Source organism: Oryctolagus cuniculus, chromosome 14 (assembly GCF_964237555.1).
Source record: "Oryctolagus cuniculus chromosome 14, mOryCun1.1, whole genome shotgun sequence".
Classification (NCBI taxonomy): Eukaryota; Metazoa; Chordata; class Mammalia; order Lagomorpha; family Leporidae; genus Oryctolagus; species Oryctolagus cuniculus.
The window spans coordinates 70,966,496-70,977,206 of NC_091445.1; the positions used below are offsets into that span (position 1 = coordinate 70,966,496).

The 10,711-nt window shown below is 37.3% G+C and overlaps 1 protein-coding gene across 3 annotated transcripts in view; it reads right to left on the bottom strand.

The window, feature by feature from the left end:
- The window catches only part of HCN1 (hyperpolarization activated cyclic nucleotide gated potassium channel 1), a 413,751-nt gene that overhangs the window by 398,517 nt on the left and 4,523 nt on the right, over positions 1-10,711 (bottom strand).

Sequence of the window (10,711 nt, forward strand, 5' to 3'; positions counted from 1 at the left end):
AAATTTCTGTTGTGTATTAGCCAACAAGTCTGTGATAGTTTGTTTAGCACCTAGAATTAACTGAGACACTAAGATATTATCTGTCACCTGCCTACCTTCTCTCCTTTCTTCCTAATTTAAAATAATGGCATACAAGCAAGCAGTAAAACAAAAGTAATTAATAAAAGTTTGCATGGGTACCAGCATTGTGACACTGCAAGTTAAGCCACTGCCTGGCCCCGTTCCAAGAGGAGCTGCCCATTTCTGATTCAGCTCCTTGTTAATGTGCCTGGAAGGCAGTGAAAGATGGCTGAGTGACTAGGCTCTTCCTATCCATGTTAGAGACCCAGGCTTCTGGCTTCAGATTGCCTCAGCCCCAGGCCATTGCCTTTATTTGGGGAGTAAACCAAAGAATGTAAGAGATCTCTATCTCTGTAACTTTGCCTTTCAAATAAATAAGTAAGTCTGGATAAATATGTATTTACTTACATGGTTTCAAATCTTAGCTTTTCAAGATAACTCAATTGCCTATACATTCTCAAGAAATTTTTTTATACGTAGGGTCAAATTGACCTTTAGAAAGGTGGTGACAGGGGCCAGCACCATGCTGCAGTAGGTTAATCCTCCTGCGGTGCCAGCATCCCATATGGGCACTGGTTCTAGTCCCAGCTGCTCCTCTTCCAATCCATCTCTCTGCTGTGGCCTGGAAAGCAGTAGAAGATGGCCCAAGTGCTTGGGCCCCTGTACCCACGTGGGAGACCTGGAAGAAGCACCTCGCTCTTAGCTTCAGATTGACGCAGCTCCGATCGTTGCAGCCATTTGGGGAGTGAAGAAGGAAGTGAACCAGTGGAAGGAAGACCTTTCTCTCAGTCTCTCCTTCTCACTGTCTGTAACTCTACCTCTCAAATAAATTAATAAAAATCTTAAAAAAAAAAGACAGAAATGTGGTGACAGTTTTCACAATCTTTGGAGTCATATGATGGAAAGGTCTGCTTCACAGTGTGATTGTTAGTCACTAATATTTTTCTAGAAATTTCTATTTCAGTTGTTTTTTCATTCACAAGTTTAACCAAATTGTGAATTTAACCTATAAACTGATAAAAATGAGTTTTGCTCAAAAATCTAAGTTGATCACCACTATTGTTCAAATTTCAAATTGTTACATATGGTTTACTTATGGGTTTTTGTGATGAGTAGTATTTTTCCACTATATACATCCTTAATCATAAGAGTGTATATATTGGAAAGTTATTGATATATTTAAGATATCTACACTATATTCAGCCATTTTACTGAACCAGCAGTTAACTATTCTTATCATTTATCATTTGACCCAATATACTCTTTGAGGTAGGTAAACATCCTTTGCAAAAGAGATTTAGCCTCCTCTGACTTCGAGTATATTTCTAGTTATAATGTGTGCCTTCTCACATTCACTGATCCATTCAGAACAAATCTTCACTAGACAATCCCTGCTGACTAGATATCCAGCTTCAAAATTACACTAGCTGGTTGACAGGGAATTCTCTCTCTCTCTCAAGGAAAGTCTTTCTAGCTGAAGCTCTCATTTTAAATGACTTATCCAAGCGAAAACCTATATCCTTGTATCTTCCATACACTGTTGTTAGTGTCTGTACTTCTGCATTACACATAAAGGAAGTTCAGGACATCTTAACTTGGGCTCCAAAAATAAATGTGCTTGAAAAGAACCAAAAAGTGTCTTGGAATCATAAACACAACAATGTGAAGATATGCACTTTCCCAGGGCACAGTTCACAATTTTAATTTGATTTTTTGAGATATTCAATGAGCCTTGAAATCTAAGGGTCACTAACACAAATGCATAACCCCCAAATGATTAGTTTAATCAATACTTATCACCAACAGATTTTGGAGATTAGTTATAGTATGCAAAACATACACAACCATCACTACATGTTTCTACCATATATTTCCGCTATTTTGTGTACTTTAAAATATATCTGAAACTCAGACTAAATATCTGCTTTCAAACTTCATCCTAATTCACTTCTATAGTTACTAATGATAAATACCAAATTTACTTCTCACAGAAAAGACATTTTTAAAAATAATCAGTTAAGCAATGAATCACTCTTCTATAGCAAAAATAAAGAAAATGAGTTATCCCTAAAAAGACTGAACATACAATTTCAATATTCATTTCTCCAGCCTCTGCTCACGTCTCTCAAGAAACCATCATATATTCTCTTTTTTTAAAAATAGGCTAAAACATTCTGCAAGAGTGATAAGTGACATCTGCTCCAAAAATCATCTAAGAAGGATTTTTAAATCCATTCTGTCAAATTTATAATATTTTTCAAATTCTTAATTTCTAAATAACAATCTTTCATACACTATTAAATCTGACAATTAAAAAACAAAATGGCAGAATGTAGTGGGTTATGACTCATCGTATTTGGCTCAGATATAACACTTAACTTGCTTGAAATCACAAATGGTTTAACTATGCCACTTTCTGATGAAAATGAAGATTAACTGGAAGGAGTACATGCAACTCAATGCAATTAGAATTTTCCCTAAAAGGTTATTTTCAAATGTTCAATATTGTAATATTCTATACCAGTTTAAAATACAAAACAATTATATCAAGATATTTTTGCAGAGAGAAAGAAATACGAGTTTTCCAATGCTAACTGCAGCATGAGCAGACCTATTTCACATATCACATACAAAAAGTCCCACTGCACCTCAGGGCTTCTATTGCCCACACTTCTGTAATGGTAAAAAGAAAACAGCAGGAGCAAATTAGCCTAGCTGTTAAGAACTCTACCTCCCATATCAGAGTACATAGGCTTGATTCTTAGTTCCAGTTCCTGAATTCAGCTTTCTGCCAATGCATACCTGGGAGGCAGTGGTGATGGCCCAAGTAACTGAGCTCCTGCCATCTACATGGGAACAGTGGATGGCATTCCCAGCTCCTGGCACCCAACTTCAACCACAACCTATTCCTTAATTTTGTGGGCATTTGGGGATTGAACCAATGGGCAGCAGCTCTTCCTTTCTATTACTATTTCCATTTCTCTAACTCTCAAATAAGTAAAACTAAACAAAACAAAGAGGGAAGGAGGGAGGGAGGGTGAAAGGATGGAGGAGGAAGGAAGGAAGAAAGGGAGGGAGGAGGAAAGGAAGGGCGTCCCATTGTATCACCCTTTCTTTCTTCTTTTTTTTTTCCAGGCAGAGTTAGAGAGAGACAGAGAGAGTTATAGACAGTGAGAGAGAGAGACAGAGAGAAAGGTCTTCCTTTCATTGGTTCACCCTCCAAATGGCCACTAAGGCCGGCACACTGCGCCAATCCGAAGCCAGGAGCCAGGTGTTTCCTCCTGGTCTCCCATGCAGATGCAGGGCCCAAGAACTTGGGACATCATCCACTGCACTCCCTGGCCACAGCAGAGAGCTGGACTGGAAGAGGAACAACTGGGACAGAATCCGGCGCCCCAACCGGGACTAGAACCTGGGTGCCAGCGCCGCAGGTGGAAGATTAGCCAAGTGAGCCGTGGCGCCAGCCAATATCATCCTTTCTTCACATATGCATTTGGTTAAGTTAGTTAAGATTTTCGGTATATATATTTAGAAAATGTTTTCTTAAATAATGCACATGGCTTAATTCTGTTTTAATTTTACTTTCATAATAGCACTAAGTGCAGAGCATAACTGCAAAGCATTATATGTTAAATATCTACAAACACATAGCATATACTATATGCACACTATATAGAAATATAAAATATGTATCATACCAACCACTCAACTAGAGGGATATATTACTTTCCTCATTTCATAACTGAGAGAATTAACTCCACTACTGATGTGGTAGAGTCAGAATTCTAAAACAAATAATTTTCAACAAAATAAATGTTCCTTCACAATAATATAAAAAGACTTTAAAAAATACATGAAAACTAGAATTAAAAGATAAGCTTATTATGTTAAAAAGGAAATCCGTATGTAGTTTTTCCATAATACATATTTTTCAGAAGCTTTTTGAAGACCCCTTGTATAAATAATCATTTTTGGAAGAGCAGTACTAAACAATTGAAAAAAACAAAAAACTTGCCTCATCCCTTTCACTCTGTATACTCACTTCTCAATTTCAACCACCCTGCAATGCTTCTTTTGACATCTGATTCATATTGGAAAGAGATATGAAAAGCTATCTTTATTTATTAGCTTCCTATTAATGGAAGATGAATATTTTGCTTATGTATACCATCCAGCCCACAATTACTTTTTCCTGCCTTCCCAGTACAGACCAGAATATTTCCTTAAATCAAATCAGCTTTTTTATATTATTATGATCACTAAAATATTATTCACTGCCCACTCAAATAATGCACTGCAATCAACCCCACACACATTCTGTATACATCTTTATATCATTCTCAAATTAATATAGGACCTTTTTGGTTGTATTCAATGTATACTACAGTAATTTACATGAAATTGTTAGGTATCCTCTTCAAAATAATCTGTGAAACACCTGTTAACAGTACTTTTTAAATGTCACCATCAACCCAATTTTTCTCTCCTTAAGGCATTCCTCCACAGACTTTATTTTCCTACAGAGTCTAGACTGGTTTTCTTCAAAGCCAGTAAACTCTGGCTTTGTAAAGTCCTCTTAGCATTTAAAGTCCTTAAGGCATTCCTCCACAGACTTTATTTTCCTACAGAGTCTAGACTGGTTTTCTTCAAAGCCAGTAAACTCTGGCTCAGTAAAGTCCTCTTAGCACTTTCTTTCAAAGTCTTTGTGTTAGATCCCATTTCCTGTCTTCAATGTCCTCATGTTGGTGCAATTCGTTTTTCTGTAGAACTTCATCCAACTACTATTTCTAAGAAATAGTACATGGGTGGTAAATATAAGACCTTTAAAATTTTTTTGCTTATCTTTATTTATTTGAAAGGTAAAGAGACACAGAGAACTCTACTATTTGTTGATTCTCTCTCCAAATGCATGCAACAGCCAGAACCAGGGTCAGGTCGAAGCCAGGAATCCAGAACTCAATGCAGGTCTAGCACATTGGCTGACAGGGACCTAGGTACTTGAGCCATCCTTGCTGCCTCCCTGAGTGTGCATTAGCAGGAATCTGGATAGTAAGAAGAGCTGGGACTTGAATCCAGGCATCCAATATAGTATGCAGGTACTCCAAGTGGTGTCTTAACCACTATGCCAATTTCAAATATATATATTAGAGTTCTTGAATTTTGAACATTAGATTATGTAAAGGTATAGAATTCTTTCATAAATCACTTTCCCTCAGAACTTGCATTACTTTGTTCAGCTGTCATTTGATTTACAGTATTGTCCCCAACTTCTTGACATGAAACTTCCTCTGAAATGCTCTGATACGTGTGGTCTTTGCTCTTATGATGGTGCTAGAAACTCTGAATTTTTCAGAACAGACATTTCAGATGCTGCTATCTGGAAAATTGTTTAAAATGTCTCTGCTAATTTTCTGTGTCCATTTTTGCTCTTTGTTCTCAAGCTTTTGATAAATTTGACCCTATGAGTTAATCCTTTATTTTGTTCTATTTCCTTTTCCTCCTATTCTCTTTTCTCCTTGCCCTAATTCTGAGAGACTTCCTTGACTTTATATGCAAAATTATTCCATGCAAGAGTGCTTTCTTAATCTCTTGCTATTCTTTTCATAGTATCCTGTTCTTAATGTACACATAGAATAACTTTCTGAAAATATCATGTACAGAGTATTTTTTCTTATACGACTGTAAATTATCTCTATCTCAAATGCCTCTCTATCTTCTTCACTTTCATTTGCTATTTACTTTAGTCTTTCATGACAGAAGCTTTTCTCCAAAATTTGGTCACCTTTTGCTTTCAATTCATATTAAACAATACATTAGCTGAAACATATAATTACAGCCTCTATGGATGTGTGTGGAACTTTCTGGAGAGTGATAAGGTAATAAACAAGACCTTTCACTTGAACAGTAAAATGTCTCCCAGTAGAGGTATTTTTCTCCAGTTTCCTGCCTGGGGAGAACTGACCTGGCTCCAAGCACTCAAATATCCACAATGAGAGTTGTGTATTCACTAGAGACTCTTGTTTAATCCTATTTTTCAGCTTTGTTTTCCTGGAACTATTTATTAACTGATAGGATCATGTCCTGAAACTTTCAGAGTTCCAATGGGTGAAGGATTATGGAAGTAGAATAGCCTCCCCACTAGCTTTCTATTCTTCAAAATGATTTTCAAGTCTTTCATTTCTGTTGTCTCTTCTTTCTTCTACTAGTCTATGTGTCAATTTGTTTTTTTCATATTATTTTGAAGTGGCTTCAAGAAGACAGAAGTATACATGATTAGATTTAATGCACCATGCTTCCATGAAGGTTTGGAGAGTTGTTTATGCTGGAAGCCTTATTGTTTATAAGGTTAAAAAAAGTTGGAGTGACAGAATTAACACTCAAAAGAAATGAATTTGCACCCCTGTTCTCATTATATATCAGTGTCACTGTATTCATGCTGCTTAATGTCTCAGCAGTTTTATGGAAATACCTGCATGTTGGGCAGGGAGATATAATAATTAGGACACACAATTCTATTTGGCATGGAGGAGAGGCTACCAGGTACTACTGGAAGGGAAGGAAAAGCTTTCACTTCCTTAATCTGGTCTTTCGATTAAATGTGCACACACACTGGCAGGAGACAAATTATTTGTCCATTAGCCAAAAAAATATTTATTAAAATACTGTTACAATGAACCAGCAATTTCAACCTCAAAAGAAATTAAAACCTAACTTTGCACAAAAGCTCACATAAGTATACTTATATCAGCAGGGCCCATACTGGAAAAGTACAGACAATCCAGACATCCAGTCACCAACCAACAGACAAAGGGTGATATATCCATACAATGGAGTATTACTAAGCAAAAATAAAGACATAAATAAAGATACATGTTACAGCATGGATGGGCCTTGAAAAATTAACTGAAAGAAGTCAGTAAACAAGAGCTAAATAATGCATGATTCCACTGATACAAAAGGTCTCAAATTTTGTTTTGTTTTTTAGAAATCTACAGACAGAAAGCAGATTAGTCACTGCTTAGGGCTAGAGTGAGAGGTTTGGAGGAGAAAGAGAAGTGAGTGCTAATGGGTGTGATAAAATATTTTAAAGTTGATTGTGGTGATGGTTGTACAACTCTGTAAACATATTAAGAAATGCTGAATTGCATACCTTAAGTGGGTGAATTATATATGAGTTATTTTCAAAGCTGTGAAGAATAAAACACCAAGAAAGCCTGGCAGAAAAAAAAAGTCTATTATGTGCATTTTTATAGCATACAGATGTAAAACTGAATAAGACTGATGAGTTAACAGGCTTTAAATTCTAGTGGAGGGACATACATAAAAATAATTATAAATTCTGATGATAGAAAATAAAATAATCACCAAGACACTGTCATGGCCTAGATAGGAAATGAGCGTGATTAAAGCTATTGCATTGAAATCTAAATTATGAGTAGGAACTAGCTCAGTGGAGTGATGAAAAGTAAGAGAATTTCAGGCAGTGGAGTTAAATGTCACATCAAAATCTTTGTGACAAGGGAGAACTCAGTTGGTTTTAGGAGTTGAAAATTTTTCCACATGACCAGAACACAGTTCTGGAGTGAGGGAGTAAGGAGTACGTAATGAGGCTGAAATTACGCAGGGTCTTGCCATTCATAAAAGGTTTGCCAAACACATTCTAAAGTCATAGTAAAGGGAAGGCATTGTGGCACAGAAGGTTAAAACTGCAACACTGGCATCCTGTATCAGAATGCCAGTTCAAGTCCCAACTGCTCTGCTTCAGATCCCACTCCATGCTAATGTACCTGGGAGGGCACCCAAACATGGTCCAGTTGCTGGGCCCCAACCACCCATGTGATAGACCTGGATGAGGTTCTAGACTCCAGGCTTCATATGTTGCAGCACTTGGGGAGTGAACCAGCAGACAGATCTGACTCTCTCTCTCTGACTCCCACCCTCTCCCTCACTCTCCCTCCCTCCTCCCCTTGTGTGTGTGTGTGTGTGTGTGTGTGTGTGTGTGTCCCTCTGTAACTCTGCCTTTCAAATAAATAAAGCTTTAAAAAATTAAAGTAACTGTAGCTAACTATAGGGTTTTACATATTATAATAATATTCTTAAATTTACTTTCTTAAAAAATATTTTATTTATTTGAAATTCAAAGTTTCAGACAGATACAGATCTTCTATCTGCTGGTTCACTCCCTGAATGGCCACAAAATCTAGGCCTGATCCAGATGGAAGCCAGGTGCCAGAAGCTTCTTTCAGGTCTCCCATATAGGTGGTGGGGGCCCGAGTACTTGGGCCATTTTCCACTGCTTTCCCAAGCACGTTAGCAGAGAGCTGGATTGGAAGTGGAGCAGCCAGGACTCGAACCGGCTCCCATATGGGATGCTGGTGCTGATGGTGGAGGCTTCATCTGCTGTGCCAGAGTGATGCCCCAAGATTTGCTTTTTAAGAGCGCTCTTACAACTCTGTGATGATAGGAATAAAGGACAATTTCTGTCATGAAACAGTTTATGTCCATCTTAAGAAAAATATCATCCTTGAAGAAACTACATCACTCTTGTCATTTTAGGAACTGGCTGAAGTGTTGTCAATATTCATTGATAAAGTCAATAAGTACACAACCTCTAAACTGCTCATAGTGAGTAATTCCATCCTTTAAGACTTGTCCAGAATACAATGAAGAATAATGTACAAAGATGTTTGTTGCATCACTATTTATAATAATGAAAAATGGAAACAAATTATGAAAGTTCAAAATTTATAAATAATTGTTAACTCTGTGTTTGAGTAGAATTACCTTATTCTTTGAGCATAGCAACTAATTTCTTAAAAATAAAATCAGGTCTACTCTGGGGGCTGGCACTGCAGCACAGTGGGTAAAACAGCAGCCTTGGACACCAGCATCCCACATGGATACCAGTTCAACTGACTCCTGGCAACTCCACTTCTGATCCAGCTTCCTGCTAGTGGCCTGAGAAAAGCAGCAGAAGATGGCCCAAGTCCTTGGGCCCTTGTCACCCACATGGGAGACCCAGAAGCTCCTGGTTCCTGGCTCCTGGCTTTCAGCCTGCCCAACCAGCCATGGTGGCAATCTTCGAAGTGAACGAGTAGTTGGAAGATCTCTCTCTTTCTTTCTCTCTCTCTTTCCCCTCCTTCCCTTTCCTTTTAACTCTCCCTTGTTCATTCTTCCTCTAACTCTGACTTTCAAATAAATCTTTTTTTAAAAAAAATCGGTTCTACATAAAGAAGATTGTCAAGTTTTACATACAGGGCATGAACGATTTTGCTTCTTTATTTTAGCTAGTCAATTAACAGGTGAAATAGAGTGACAGTCTGAATAAATTCACTAATGAACTTTGAAGTGTCATGAAACAATTTTTGTGAGTAAAGTATATCAGGTAAATGCTCAAGTCAGAAATAATCAACATTCTCTCTCTCTCTCTCTCTCTCTCTCTATATATATATATATTTATTTATTTATATAGATATGCATAAAACTGTTTAGAAATGCCTCTTAAATAGTGTGTCATATGCACACCACACATGCAAGTACACAGAAATGGAATGAATACAATCATGAAGGTTTATTTTGAAAAAAAAAAAAAAAAACAGGGAATTCCAGGATGCACCTGGGATTCTCTGATTTTTTTTTCCTTCTGGAAAAATTATGGTAACGTCTACATACCTTCACAAAGAAAGTTATTTTCCAAAGAAAAACAGTTAATGTAAGTGAAAATAATTTTTTCTAGTGCATGTATATTGTCTCCTTTGTCACCACTATCTCTGTAACTAAAACATGGAATCTCAGCCTAATTCATAAAGCAACTGTCACACAGAGCCAGTGTTATGGTGCAGTGGGTTAAGCCACACTTACAATGCTGACATCCTATCCTGGAGCTGGGTTTGAGTCCCAGCTGTTGTGCTTCTGATCCAGCTCCACACTAATGTGCCTGAAAAAGCAGCAGAAGATGGACCAAATACCTGGGCCCTTGCCACTTACATCAGAGACCAGATGGAGTTCTGGGCTCTTGGTTTCAGCCTGACCCAGCCATGGACATTGTGGTCATTTGAGGAGTAAACCAGAGGATGAAGATCTCTCTGCTGCTCTCTGCCCCACATCCTACTCCCCCTTCACTATCACAAATGAATAAAAAACAAATCATTTTTTTAAGAAGAAAATTCGCTACAGTCTCTGATAATGTCTAATACCCCAAGAGAGTGCTAATAATCTGCCATCACTGGCATTTTGCTTACAAAGTTGAAAGTCTTCAACTTAAATCCAATTTCTGTCTCTCAGTAATGAACTGGATTATCTGACAAACACAAGAATTAAACCAGAGAGGCAAGATGCTGCAAACCACATCAAAGGCATTTTGCCAATATCATGCTCATCTTGGGACACAGGATTATTGAAAGGAATAGTGCAAAATTTCAAATATTGTTTAAATTGCGTTTTGGTGATGTTGTTTGGATTTTGGATTTTGATCAAGCATATACAACTGAATTCAATTTTGCTAACTGTACCTATAAGAGCAATAACATATCTTCCAATGTCCTGTAAACTTTTCTTATTATTCAACAGGAAAGTTCATAAATACAATTGCACATAACAAAAAATGGTTGGCAAAGTGCATCTCTCCACTGATTCTCAATTTATAACAAGC